We start from the raw sequence: 15,526 nt of genomic DNA, 5'->3' as shown, positions 1-15,526 counted from the left end.
AGCATCACCTCCGCACCAGCACACCACCACCTCAGCATCACTCAGCACCATTGCAGTGTCATTGAGCATCACCTGAGCATCATCTCCGCACCCGCACACCACCACTTCAGCACCACCTCAGCACCACTCAGCATCACCTGAGCATCACCTCCGCACCAGCACACCACCACCTCAGCATCACTCCGCACCATTTCAGTATCATTCAGCATCACCTGAGCATCACCTCCGCACCAGCACACCACCACCTCAGCACCACCTCAGCATCACTCATAATCACCAGAGCATCACCTCCGCACCAGCACACCACCACCTCAGCATCACTCAGCACCATTGCAGTATCATTCAGCACCACCTGAGCACCAGTGCAGCACCACCACCTCAGCATGACTCAGCACCACCTTAGCATCCCTCAGCACCACCTCAGTATCCCTCATAATCACCTGAGCATCACCTTCGCACCAGCACACCACCACCTCAGCATCACTCAGCATCACCTGAGCATCACCTCCATGCCAGTCTCAACAGGTTCATGCATCTCTTGAAGTTGAAAGTGTATTTCATATTGGATATTAGGAGTAGAAGAGCCACCCAAAACTCGAGCAATGCTCAAGCCACATGCCGGACCCTGCCTCAGCTCAAGGTCCTCAGGGAACATCGAGCCCACAATGAGCCGAGCTTACACAGGAAGCAATATTCCCTAGTGACTACATCTGCCAACCATGTATAACCGGGAACTGAGTTTGGATATCAGCAAATCTCACTGTGCCAGGAAAAACAACTGTACATAGTCTTTGTGTCTTCTGAAGCACTGTACATCCTTGGACAAGGTTCCTGCTATGTAAATATTATGTGGATTCTGCCTGCATGGCCAGACTGGCAGTGGCGGGCACCGGGCGTTTCCCCGGTGGGCCACCAGGGTGGGGGCCGATTTTGGGATTTTAGGGGGCCATTATTGTTACCAGGAGCTGGCAATATCGGCCCCTGTAACAAAATCGTCCGAAACCAGCCCTAGAAAACAGCTCGCCCGCACCCGCCCCCATCTCGTCCTCCAACAATTAACACAAACAGTATTAACCTTTGAGTTGTCAGAAAGAGATACCATCTACTGCCTCAGGTACTGAGTCTGAAACTAGACAATATGGTGTCAATCCTAGTTTGACCAAACTGTGCAGTGTCGGACTGGCCTATAGGGTGATCAGGGCAGTGCCCGAAGGGTCGGTCTGACAGATCTGTGTGAGGGCCGTTTGCTTGGCTGGATGTGGGCCTATCTTATGGTCTGCTGGGTTGATGTTTAGTGTTGATTTCCCAGATATTTAAACAAACCGTGATTCCACCAAGCTGAAATCCATGTAGTCTTCCATTCCTTGCAAAATACTTATGCAGAGTGTCTTTACAAGTTCAAAGCTGTCCCAGTTTGCAAGCTTGGGACATTTTTTGCTATGTAATTCGCTAATGGGTCCACTTTTACATCAGTGCCTGGGTCTATCTTCTGTCCCAGTTCTACCCTGAAATGGTGTGATCTTATGCAAATGCTTTATTACACCAAACCTGCTTTTTGTTCAATATCACACGTGACAGTGCCTTCAAATACATGAGTTTAGGATGAAAACGTGCATTTAATTTAATAGTTATAATATTGGCAGGTCTATAATCTGGATCTAACAACAGTTAAGGTATACCTGAAAACTGACTTGCCTCTTAGTTCACTAATGGCATTGTTATCAGGGCGGAGGCAGAAATGTTTCTAAGTTCAATTTGAGAGCACACATTTTGATAAATAGTTTTCAAATAATCTGGTATAATAAGGTGGAAAGCTTCCACGTGTTAAAGAAATAATATTACCTGGACTGACCCCAGCCGTGGCTCACACTGGCTGTGTGTGACGTCACCATCATTGAAGTTGAGGTTAGACTGCCTCGCCTCTCCATGGCTAGTCATGCGCACCTCTGCGCGTGAAGCCTGCGTTAAAACGATGTCCTGGTTGGGTGTGTGTATGGGCTATGTCAGGGAGACGTGGTTCAATATCCCAATTTTTTAATGGCTTCAGAAAAATGAGTTGTCTCTACTTTATATTTTAGGTCTGGCGGGGAGCGCTTTTCTCTCCATGCCAACTACCTTCTAATCAATGCGTAAATGCATGGTGTTATTTGTAGCCACTCCCCCATTCTATGCAATTCGTTGCTATAAGCAGTGATCGAAGTGGGGGGGATCGGAGGGGCACCATGTCCCCATACTTTTTCTTACTTTTAGAAAAACAGTTCCCCTACTTAGACAAATAAACAAACCTTCTTGCCTGGATGCCTGCTGCCTGATAGAAATGTAAATGTGCACAACGGGTCAACTTGTAAATGTAAAGGGTGCTTGGAAGCCCATATTGGCTTTAATTGGTTAAATCACTTGTAGCTTACTGATGACACACATTTATTCTTTTTGAGAGGTATTGTAAAGGGGCTACCGGCTCAGTGGTGACTTGTGTGCTTTTAAAAGAGAGTTATAAGAAACATTTGCTTCTTGATGACACACATTTATTCTTTTTGAAGGGTATTGTAAGAAAGATACAAGCTAGGCTAAGTGTATGCTTTTAAAAGACAGTTATAAAAAGACTGCACTGTGTACCGTCTTCCAAAAATCTATATTTTGGAAACACTTTTTATCTTACACCATTTAAACAATTTGTAGAGGCCTATCTTATACTGTGTGTAATGCAAGTTTAAATTAATTTGCATGTCTATAGTGCTTTCTGTCACAGACTGGGACCTTGTAGCACTAAACATACACAAGTCCCTGGTCTTCACTATATCAACCAGGATTCAATTCTGTGGCTCTCTGGTGCAGAGCGTTAACTAATAGAGGTTTCATAATGTATGATAGTGTATTTCCCACTGAATCACAGTTCCCATACTTTTTTATAATGCACCTCGAACACTGGTTATAGGGCTGTCATTGGCAATCGTTTGTGTTTCAACAGCGGTGGCTGACACAGGTAAGCGCAGTGGGGCGGTGGGGTGGGGAGGGGGGCGAGGGTGGGGGCAGGGCGAGGTGGGAGGGTGTAAGTCGGCAGATGACGAAATACATATCATCGAATAAATAAATAATGCCTATTCCCTCGTCGGTTGACTTCCCTTACGCCACGCCCGCACCGCCCCACCACCCCACTGCTCTTACCTGTGCCGGCCACCGCTGTGTTTCAATAAAGCCACTTTTCTGCCACAATCTCGCGCCACAATGCTCCGCCATCCCATGCACGCCTGCACATTTCACGCGCCGCCCTCCTAAGGGTCCGCTTTTTCTGCCACACCCTACCTGCTTCTCTACCCACCTCATCCTACAACCTCACCAAATGTGTGTACAACACAAAATCTCTCCCACCCTACCTCATATTCCCTGGCAGACGGCCACAGGACCTACCTCGCCTCCCTCATGAGAACAGCTCCAAATGCTAGGCTGGATGCCTGCTCTGACGCCTGGGCCACACTCGAGCTCAAACATATTCTGACAGAACGGGGACTCACAATATTTCCATTTTCATGTAAACATCTCGACTTACATCTTTGAAATAAGTCAATGCAAATAAAATGTGGGCAATGCTGCGAAAAGAGCAGGAGGACGTCAAAGAAAAGCAGTCATTTTGAGTGAAAAGCTGCAAGTGGCTCCAGTGTACAAAATTCATTTCAGTCTGTGCTCGTTCTTAGTTTTTGCTCTTCAGTGAACAGGCTCTGGGTCCTCTGGGGTGCAGCTGGGTCTGCGGTAATGGAGACACTTCTGCTGTTGGCTGGTTTCCCAGAACAAGCGCCCTTGGCCCCGGCACATCTCAGGTGGATTCACAAACAGATGCTGTGAGATGCTCGTGGTGAAGGAGAGAGGCCACGTGTTCGCCCTAATAACCCAGGGGCAGATTTACAAGAAAGTGACGCATCTGTAGAGATGCGTCACTTTCCCTGCACCAACATGCAAAACCCTTGCGTCACCATGGATGCGCCATATTTACAATACGGCGCACCATGGCGCAAGGATTGACAGATGCGTCTGACGCATCTGTTAACGGAAAAGTCACGCAATGTTGGAGTCGTGTCACAAGCACAACTCAACTTCAGCAATGCTCCGGGGCGCCCTATGCCTAACATGCTGCGTCACTCCTTACGCCTGCTTCAAGCAGGCGCAGGGTTTTGACGCAGCATGGACGTAAAAGTGACTCAGTGAAATCTTGTAGATTTCACTGCGTCACTTTTGCGGGGATTCCTGCGACGGAACGCCCACCCTGCATACATTAAACCTGTTGCAGGTTTAATGTGGCGCAGGGCTTCACAACGTGACGCATCTCCCTAGATGCGTCACGTTGTAAATGGGCTGCAACTTTTACGCTGCTGTTGCATCACAAAAGTGACGCAACGATGGTGCAAAAGTGACACAAGGGGCTTGTAAATCTGCCCCCTAGAGTGACTGAGTCAAGCTTGGAATAGCCCCTTGAAGCACAATCTCAGTGTACAAAGGTGACTGAGGGCTGGATGGCGCATTCTGGATACACGAGCAGGGACATCTTAAGGATTTTAGGAGCCCTGGGCCAAACTTATTTTGGGGGCCCCTGTTAGGAACACCTTTGAATTTATGATCCAATACCCACTTCTTTAATGCCTTCTTTGGCCAGGTCACTGACGCTCAGGCATACTAGTACAAATTCTAAAACGTGTTTCCAGCTAATAATGCGTGCATTTTCAATATTGTCATGTAGCAGCAATTACTGCTAAATAATCTCTGCAGCCCACTGCTATTTCTCATGTGAGACCTTGTTTTGATCTAAAAGGAAATTTTTTCATGAAAGTTGTATGGCAGGGTTACTCATAGTACGGCCCGCGGGCCGCTGGCGGCCCGCTCGGCCTTCATTGGCGGCCCACGGACCGATTACAGTGTAGTGTATGAGTAACCCTGGATTACACTCTGCCGCCCGCAGTTCCTAAACAGGGAAGATGACCGCAGGAGCAAACGTTGCGAATACGCTTGAATACGTATTCACAACGTTTCCTCCTGCGGCCATCGTCTCTGCAGACTGCTTGCCTCTCATTGGCCTGCCTGCCTCTGACGTCACACATGGACACGGACCCGGGCGCGAAGCTCAGGCCCTTTAAAAGTCAGCTGTAACTAGCGCTAATTACAGCTGACTTTTAAAGGACCTTTTGGTGAGCTTCCTGTGTCCCTGTTTACGACGTCCTTCCAGCCCGCAGCCCCGGAGAACCTTCACAGCAGCCCGGAAAATCTTCGCCTGCACAGGTATGTTTGTCGGTGATGAATTCACAAGACGGTGCTGTCCTGGTTTTCAGTTTACCATCATTTTAATGATGCTTATGCATGTGTGCAGACGGAGTTTGACTTTAACATGTATGTGCAACAGTTTCATGAACTACAGTGGTGTCGGGAGAGGCCGTGCACTGAAAACTGCTCTTCAAACTGGACACTGACGTGAAGCTGACATGCAATCATTGTACTAAGACGGGCCAGGGGGCGCGAGTCCGCCTCTTGCAATAAATCCTAGCATGCTTGCGTGCTGCTTCGAAGGAGGAGAGGTCAGTCTGGGTTCAAGCTCATTACTGACGCAATGTAGTGCTATGCAAAGAATTCCTTCAGCCATAAACGAGCCCTGCTATTTATGCTGTTCATTTTTAATTTATAAACAAACTTGCAAAGGAATGCGAACAGCATAAACTGCCCAAAGGATTTACACATATAGACGCTTAGATTGCACCTAGCAAAGTCAGTCCAGAAAGGTAGCATGTTGGTTGGAAAGGCCAAAGGCAAACAAACATGGGCCCAGCGATATCTTATCTTTAGTTTATTGTAAGGTTTTTTTTTTACTGTAGCTCCGCCCCCCACTGATCCCGCCCCCACTGACTCCACCCCTACCAGTGCGGCCCTCGGCCACTAACCATACTGTAATTTTGGCCCCCGACAGAAAGTTTGAGAGTACCGCTGTTGTATGGTGTTCAAAAACATAAACACAACATTTCTCTGCAAAATATCTGTAACAGACTCCCACATATTACCCTTATTAAAAATAAATTAAAGGGAAATGGTATTTAAAAAAATCTTTGTTTAAAAATAATTACAGGTCATCAGAGCAGGACAGTGTGGAGAACACAGCCGGATCTATGAGGGGCCCCACTGAAAGGCTTCCCCGCTGTGCAGGACAGTGCTGAGGCAGATGGGGACCACAAGCCCCAAGATACACTGCACCTTTAGGCACTAGCACCGGAGATGAGGGGTGGAGCCCCCATGTGCTACATAACGCCATCGCTTCCCGGCTACGCAGGACGCTGCTGAGGCCAACAGGGGGGAACTTGTGCCTGAGTTGAAGGTAAGGAGTCTCCACATGCTATAAAGCACCAACACTTCCTGGCCATGCGGTACACTGCTGAGGCTACAAAGATGGGGGGACCACAGCCCCAAGATACACTGTGCCTGGAGGCGCCTCACCTGAGTCAAGGGGGAGGAGCCCCCACACGTTCTGTATCACCATCGCTTGCTGGCTCTGCGGATGTGCGCAGGATGTGCGCAGGTTGTACCTGTGCGAAGCCCGGCTCAAGGGCGGGCCTGTCCTGCACCTGTCAGAGACAGGAAGATGCAGGGCAGGGCCTACTCTTTTACCTGCCTTCGGCCCTTGGTCTAGGCCCCCTTTAAGCCAAGTACTTTTATCAGTGCTTATCTGTTGATTGTGCAGTTGCTAACCTTGTGGGTACCTTTTGCTTTTGACCTGTGCTTTAAGGTGATTACAACTACGACTTACAGAGTGACTATTGCTCTGACTTTCTAAAATGGGGAAACGTAACGCTCTGGAACCTATCAAAGATCCCAACAACTCAAAAAAAATCTGTAATAGTGCTGGGCCGACTTGTACCTTGGATGATTTTGAGCCAGATGTATGACCTGCCAAATAGCACCTCGCAAATTGCGTGGCGTTTGCGACTCACAATTTGTGAGGCGCTATTTGGCATGTACAACAGTGTGTTTAACACTGTTTGCGATTCCCAATGGGGTCGCAAATTGTGAGGCTCATGAATATCAATGAGCCTCTCGTAATTTGCGAGCCCATTGGCAATGACAGGCCTTGCCAGGGATGGTGGCCTGCTGGGTGCAGCAGACCACCATATCTGGGACTGCTTTTAAATAAAGCAGCTTTTTTTTAAAAGGCAGCCCGTTTTCCTTAAAGGAAAATGGAATGCATTTGTTTAATTTTTTAAGGGCAGGCAGTGGTCCTTGGGACCACTGCCTGCCCTTAAAAAATTATATTACATGCATTTGCAAAGGGGGGGACCCCTTCCCATTTGCAACTACCCTCTTCGGATAATATACAGTCTGCTGTATTGCCATCTGAGGAGGCTACTGACACTAATGCTACAAACATCTCTGAGGGAGGACGCCTAAGCTCCCTGCATCTTAATCTATCTGAACTCAAACTTCTAGTAGAGTAAGTTATCACTAGAATGGATGATTTGACAAATTGCAGCAAATGATAAATTCCCATTGCAAAAGTGGGGCGGGAAATGATCAATGGGAGATCCCCAAACATTTTATCAATGACTCTGATGCAGGTAATGTTTTAATGTTATGTATTAACCCCCTCCAAGCACACAAAGTTGCCCCAATTCCTCCTTCCCTGGTTAGTCCAACTCCTCCAGATGGAGCCAACGTGGGTTTGCCCCCACTAGTGCGCAGTGGTGGTGCGTCCATTAGGGCGCTGGGGCGTTGACCCACAAGCCGCTCGCGCCCGCAGCTCTCTCGGCGGCTCTCACTGAAGTAAACTGACAATGCATGTCAGTCAGAGTGATGCCGGACTGCCCACCCCCTTCAGAGTCTGAAGGGGGTGGGCGGTCCGGCGTCATGCTGGCTGACATGCATTGTCAGGCCAGGGCAGGGGGTGGCGCAGAGCGCACAGCAGGCAGCAACACAAGTGCGCATGCTGGGTTTAGGTCTGAGAATTTTTCCAACCAGCCCAGTCATGCGCACTAGTGTTGAGTCTGGCTGGCGGCTGCGCATTAGGAGAGCGAGGGTTGATCAACGCTCCAACCCTCCGTCTCCTAATGGGCAGGCGGGCGGCGAGTATCCCTTCTAAGCCAATCCTGACGCTGCTGGAGCAGTGTCAGTATTGGCTGAGAGGGTTTGCCACTCCAGTGACGCGACTGTTCCTGTAGAAGACATAACCTTGAAGGTTCCATCGCGGAACCCCGGCCCAGGATGAGTCAGAGGCAGCGCGGACCCGGTCAGGTAAGTTTTCTTTATTTTTTATTTCATTATAATTGTTAATAAATAAATAATGTATATGCTCGCATGGCTGGCTCTCTAAGCAGTTCATATGTGTGTTAGTTGTAAACTGCTTTGGAGGTTCCAGGTTTGCCTGTATATCTAGGATCCACAAACAGAGAACGCGGCTGCCGGTAACTTCAGTACCAATACAGCCAGTAACTTCAGCACCAGTACAGCAAACTGTATCTTACTTCCGTACTCTTGTCTTGGTGGTGCAGAAGAGGGGAGAGCAATGAACTGAACTGAAGCAGCCCTGACCCGCACTTGAGGCTTTAATATGCCCATTCGGACATTTCGTGGTCCCTCTTCCTGTGCTTCAAAAAGATTCTCACCGTGGCTTCCTTTTCCGTCTTCTGCACAGCTGTCACTAAGTCTTTTAATTTACTTGTTCTGTATGATGCTACTTCCCCCTAGCCGCGTGATTAGTGAGCAGGAACTGTAGGTGTGTAGTCCGAGAAGCCTCCCTCGGCTCACACACTTTGTGAGCCCGGCACGAACGCACGGTCTCACTCTCACACACACACGCACGGCCTCCCTCTCACACACAAACGCACGGCCTCCCTCGCACCATGCCACGCATACCTGTCCTCCCATTGCTGCTCCCGTTCCACCGTGCCTGCAGCCAGGGCGGCCTCACTCCGGACGGCGGTAAATGCTTCCGCTGGATTATAATTTATGGGGATTGGCATTGTAGGCACTAGAAAGTGCTGCGAAGCATCTCAGATTGTAGTTAATGTTTCTACGCTACGTGCTGTGCGCTTAATTGGGCAAGGATCGTTTTCAAATAGGGTGCCCATTAAAGTGAGAAAAACCTTGAAAACCCATTTATGCCATCTTTATGGCGCTTTTTTCCCAAAGAACAAGGTAGTTAGTCCATATTTCTTACTTTGGTGACTATCGACAGCGTAATTATCTTTCATGGCAGGTAACATCATAAGTGCAAGAACATTCTATATAAATATATGTTTACATTATAATATTAAGTAGTGTTATCATTAGCAGAGTTAGTAGCCATACTAGTGGTGTAGTAGTAGCTGTAGTAACGCTATTATAACCATTTTCATGGGAAAGCCAGACTTACTGGCTTTGCCAAAGCTTGAGTGTTAACTCCCAGAAAGAATCCCGCTCTTTCCAGCAGTGCAGCAAATAAACTGAAGACCTAAATGTGTTCTTGGCAGCTGGCGACTGCATTTTCAGGATATGTCATTTCTTGGCCATGTAACAAGCACCATTCATGGTGTGCCTGATTTGTGGAGGCACTCGCTGGAGATGAAAAGACAATCTAAACATTGTAAATGGTTTAAAGTGTAGGCTTCTTCCTCAAAATGGGCGTTCTTTCCTGCAGAAATCTGAGTGTTCATTTGAGTCACTGTGATGGATTGGTGCTGTGAAACTCAACTCCATTTACTGGGTCCAGCGCTGGGAAGCTCCGTTGTTGGGGCAGCATTTTGGATTTCAGCTGATGTTTGCTGCAGAACCATTCATCACAAGTATCCCTGTCCTGCATTTCACCACTGCTGGGCCCCAACTTTACCTGCTCCCCTGCTTCTGCCTCAGCCGTTGTCCTTCTTCCCTCCTCTAGCACCTTCTGGTTTGCTTGAAAATGCCCCATTTGTCCACTCTTTTTTCAACATTTTCTTGGGGGAGAACCCCCCCGAACACCCCGTAGGTGGTTCAGGCTCGCTCGCTACGCTCGCACACCGCAGTGAATTACGACAATTGTTTTACGCCTCACCACTTTCAAATGTTGCCAGCTGCCACTGCTAGTGTGAGCCCCTCGTGTAATTCACAACCATGATAGCAATCCCTCTATTCCAACTAGTAAAAGAACCTTCCCGTTGCCTACCCAGGTGAGATGTTGTGCTAGTCACCCAAATGGTCAATTGCAGCATTTGGGTAGCTTGTTTCCACCAGGGAAACCATCTATTAGATATTGTACTCTCTCGGGTGGCAATTTCTCCCATGTAGTGGCACCTAGTCTGACCAGCAAGGTAGTATACTTGACCCCTGTTCCTAAACTTTCTACTATAGCATTCGAAGATTCAGAATCTCTTATTAACAAGGTTATACACTGGGTTTGAAGCAAACGCAAGTGCCTATCAATAATTAGGTCTGACATTACATATGCCAAACATTGTCCATTGGGCTCGACTCCGTATGATTTTATATCTGTGAGGCTAATTGACAGGGCTCTGGTCAATGGTCTTATTAACCTAGAATTACGTACCAGTCAATCAGTTGGCCCTACTTCCTCAACCATCAGGTTCAGGTTACACCCTCCACAAGGCCTAGAAACATTTACTCTACCAGGGTTGCACAACACTCCTTTTAGTACGCCTGAAAATGCTGGACTGGTGGGATTAAGTACTGATGCAATCGATTGACTGAACTCCCATACAGGGGTCTCATTTACCAATGTAGGCACAGGTGCTAACGTCACATTGGGCTCCCATAAAATAAGTTTATGCGCTACGCATGTACAAGTGATGGAGGTTGGGTGTTTGTTTCCTGATTCCTCGAAGGGACAATTGGTGAGGAGCCAGGAATACATCTCCAGGTAAAATGTAGGCCTTGAGACAATCCATAGTGTTGGGTGTGTCTCGCCAACACTCTTCTCTGTCATCTCTTGGAACCTGGTTGGTATAAATTCTAAACTCTGCGATGCTGAATGTGGCTCCTACATTGAAAATGTTGATTAACGTTCATTTCAGGAAACGTGGTTCAATGAAAAGGTACATGGGTTCCACATTAATAGCATAGAGGCCACTCCATCTCGGAAATTTAGTCGTGCTTCTGGGGGGTGTTTGATTCTGATCAAAAACTCTGCACCTTGTAGTCACACTACCTTAACAATGGATTCCCTTGATTTAAGAGGGGTGCTTTTAAAGTTCCGCTCGGGTTTGAGCATGGTCATTTTTAACACTTATATAAGATCGGTACCACCTAGCAATGTTTAGGCAACTGTAGCACTCTCGGATACTCTTATTGAATCCCAGCAGAAGCACGCCAAGATTATAGTTGTTGGTGATTTTATTGTCACCTTTGAGTCCTCTGCCTGTATAAACTAATTGATTTAGCATGAGGATGAACAATGGAATATAAGAATATTTAGGGCTGTTTTAACAGCATTATAGGCCCCGGGCAAAGCAGTGCACTGTGCCCTGCCTACACAACCACTCACAGGCATAAAAATGTTTAACGGAAAATTAGTGTTAAATTCTGGTTTGCATGGTGCCCCTATACTCGTGGGGCCCCCGGGCAACTGCCCAGTGTGCCCATGCGTTAAGATGGCACTGCCTATATTTTGTGGCTCTCCACTTAAACATTTTTCCGATGTGGCATTCGAGTTAGCCTTAGTTGTGGTGGGTAGGGGACTTAGAGGCTGCAACGGGTAAACCCGTTCTGACCTAGAGGCAGCTCCGACGTTTAGGACAGGGGCTTATCGGAGTAACTATGTCCTTGTTGATCTGCACTGATGGCCCCTCTTTGAGGATATGACCATTGATAATCACATTGAATGCGATCACGAGTCCTTGATCACTACTTTCAAGGGAGTTCCCTTTGAGAGATCAGCCGCCTTGAACAAAACGGAAGTGCCTCTTCGCTGTTAGCCAACAATTATCGGCAAGTTTCTTGGCCTCAAGTTTTGTCTAACCTGAAATTGACGGCGGAGATTAAGCATCGGTTAGTTGAATACACAGCCGATTTTGTTGGGTGCCTTGAAGAAGATATTCCCATAATGGAAATGTGTACTAAGCTATTCCCCAAATTGTAGGAGTTGTTTTATAAAAAGGTTTCACACAATCCACATCCTTGTGTCAAAGCAAAGCCTTGGTTCAACCATGAATGCGCTGAAACCAAAAGAGTTCTGCACCAGGCTATTGGATCGCTTTCTCGCCCAGAAATCAGAAAGGCTAGATACCATCACACACAGATATTAGAGAAGGTGATGAGAGCCTGGGAAGATAAAGTATGGCAAGATCTAGCACATGCAGCCAAGTCAAGTAACAATAAAGCATTTTGGCAAGTATTGTCTCATAGAAGCCCTGACAAACCTTACACAAGGTTTCACTGCATCCAGCCTGATAAATGAGTTTCTCATATTACCTCTCTGTTCTCTGAGGCTGATACTGCTCACTCAATCCCAGGCTCATGTGTATTGGCCTCACTCAGTGTTGTTTCGTCTCATTTAAGCCGTCCGGGGATTTTCAGTCTCTCTGACGCCAGAAGAGCTATAGACCGTCTTAAGTTGGAACCGGCCCCAGGTCCTGACATGATCCCTGGTGATCTGTTCAAACACAATCCACTAGTCTTGTCTAGCTATATTAACCTTCTGAATAATGCTGTTGGCATTAATATTCCTGACACCTGAAAAGGGGCGGAGATCAGTCAACCAATCAGCATTTGTAGAGCGCAGCACTGTCACCCCTGGGGTTATCTGGGCTCTGGGATGCTTGGTCTCAGTCGAAAAGCCAGGCCTTGAGAAAACAGTGCTAAGAGGGAAGAAACAAGTAGAAAAAGGCAAAACAGAAGGCAGAAAAATGAGCGAGCAAAAAAAGGCAAAACAGAGGGCAGAAAAACAAGCAGGAAATGCAATATAGAGGGCAGAAAAATGAGTAGCAAATGCAATACAGGGAAGAAAAACGAGCAGAAAGGCCAAACAGAGGGCAGAAAAAAAGGCAAAGGTGAGGGCAGAAAAGTCAAAACAGAGGGCAGAAAAATGAGCAAAAAAAGGCAAAACAGTGGGCAGAAAAACTAGCAGAAAAGGTGAAACAGAGCAGATGAGGCACAGACAGAGCAGCAGGTAGACGGGCAGTAGAGGGCGGTGGACTGAGGGCAAGCTGGACAGGAGAATTGCCACAGGGGGAGCTGGCATGAGGACCTGCTCAATGGGGTCATGATGCAGCCTTCATTAAGTAGGTCCTGGGGGAAGGAAACAGTGGGAGGAGGGAAAATGACTGGAAGAGGGAAGAAGCAAGAAGAAAAAAGGCAAAACAGAGAGCAGAAAATGAGCAGAAAAGGAAAACCAGAACAGAAGAAGGCAAAATAAAGGGCAGAAAAACAAGCAGAAAAGAAAAAACACAGCAGAAAAGGCAAAACAGAGGGCAGAAAAATAAGCAGAAAAGGCAAAATAGAGCAGAAGAGGGCAAAACAAAGGGCAGAAAAAGGCAAAACAGAGGGCAGAAAAATGATCAGAAAAAGCTAAACAGAGCAAGACTCGATCAAAGGAGGCACAAACAGGCAGCAGGTGGACAGGTAGCAGAGGGTGGCGGTCTATGGGCAAGCTGGACAGGAGAACTTTTGCATGGGGCGCTGGAATGATGGTGGCAATCCTACCAACTTTCGCCCCATCAGCCTTATTGACAATCTACAGAAGATCTTTGCCAGGAAGGCACTTGATAACCTATTAGACTGGATGAATGAACACCAAACAATGTCTACCTTCATGCTAAAGCTAGAACTGTTGATCAGGTGTTTTGGGTTGCCACTTTGTATTGGAAATACGTCTGGTTAAATCAACATAATCTATATATAACGTTTGTTGACTTTTTTGCAGCCATTGACCTTGTCCCTCAGAACAAGCTCTGGAGCGTTCCTGCTGGACTGGGAATTCCCAATGAACTGGTAAACTCGTTACATATCTCCATGAATACAATTACGGCCAAGTGCAGTGGGGACCAAAGATAAACTGCCTGAACGTATCACAATAAATAAAGGAGTTCAACAGGGGTGGGTACTAGCGCCTACCCTTTTTTCTTTTGCATGTTAACGATTTGGCTACATATTTACTGAACTGTATGAGTGATTCCCCCTCTCCAGAAGGCACCAAGATGCCTATTCTCCTTTTTGCTTACAATTCATTAGAGCAGCAGTTGCCGACACTAACCCATGATGGACGGATCCATGTCAGGTTTTCAAGGTGTCCACATGCAATAGATTTAAGTACAATGGATCTAAATGGAAGACATTCACAGTCAGTAGTTATCTCAAAATATCAGGGCAGGAGGCACAGAGGATGTGAGAGGTCCTGTCTAAAGATGTGGTAGGATGAAGCACCTCAGATGTACTTTTATGAACGTTGAAATATTGGACTAGAACTTTTGTGGAAATGTGTGTCCAAGATCAGGGCAAAGTGAAGCAGATGTAGATTAGGAAGACAGGACAGATGGTCTTAAGGCTCAGGAAAATAGCAAGAAGATAATCAGGTCATGTGGGCAGGAAGTTGGTGCCCAAGGGTGGAGCATAATTCTAGCTAGAACATACTCCAAAATTAATGTGCTTAAAGATTGCCAGGAGTCGCTTTGTGTTCCTCTTTATCTAGTTGTTTCATGCTGAAGAGATGGTGTCCTTCAAAGATATGAGGGTGCCTGTAGTAAATTGGCAAGTATAGTACTGGCTTTACATTACAAGATTGGGATAGGGCGTCCTTGGTCAGATGGCCGGTATTAGACTGGTTCGATATCAGAAGGCAGAAGTGGGTACCCTTGGGTCAGATGGCCGGTATGAGACTGGTTCGATATCACAAGAGCAGAAGTGGGTACCCTTAGGTCAGATGGCTGGTAGGAGACTGTTTTCATATCATGAGAGCAGAAGTGGGTACCCTTGGATCGGATGGCTGGTATGAGACTGGTTTCATGTCTTGAGAGCAGAAGTGGGTACCCTTGGGTCAGATGGCCGGTATGAGACTGGTTTCATATCACAAGAGCAGAAGTGGGTACCCTTGGGTCAGATCGCCGGTATGAAACTGGTCCGATATCACAAAAGCAGAAGTGGGTACCCTTGGGTCGGATGGCCGGTATGAGACTGGTTTCATGTCATGAGAGAAGAAGTGGATACCCATGGGTCGGATGGCCGGTATGAGACTGGTTCGATAACACAAGAGCAGAAGTGGGTACCTTTGGGTTGGATGGCTGGTATGCGACTGGTTTCATATCACAAGAGCAGAAGTGGGTACCCTTGGGTCAGATGGCCGGTATGAGACTGGTTCGATATCACAAGAGCAGAAGTGGGTACCCTTGGGTCGGATGGCTGGTAGGAGACTGGTTCGATATCACAAGAGCGGAGGAGCTCATCCTTGGGTCACATGGCCATTATGAAATGTATTCGATATCACACAGGGGAAGTGTGTTTATGTATTAAACTAGTCTACTGCAAAGGGAGGGACCTGGCGCGTGGTTGTGAGATCAGCAGGGAGGTAAACAACAGGTCCCATATCACAGTGCCACACAGAGGC

This window comes from Triturus cristatus, chromosome 4_2, assembly GCF_964204655.1.
Source record: "Triturus cristatus chromosome 4_2, aTriCri1.1, whole genome shotgun sequence".
NCBI lineage: Eukaryota > Metazoa > Chordata > Amphibia > Caudata > Salamandridae > Triturus > Triturus cristatus.
Note: the sequence above shows the minus strand (reverse complement) of the source record.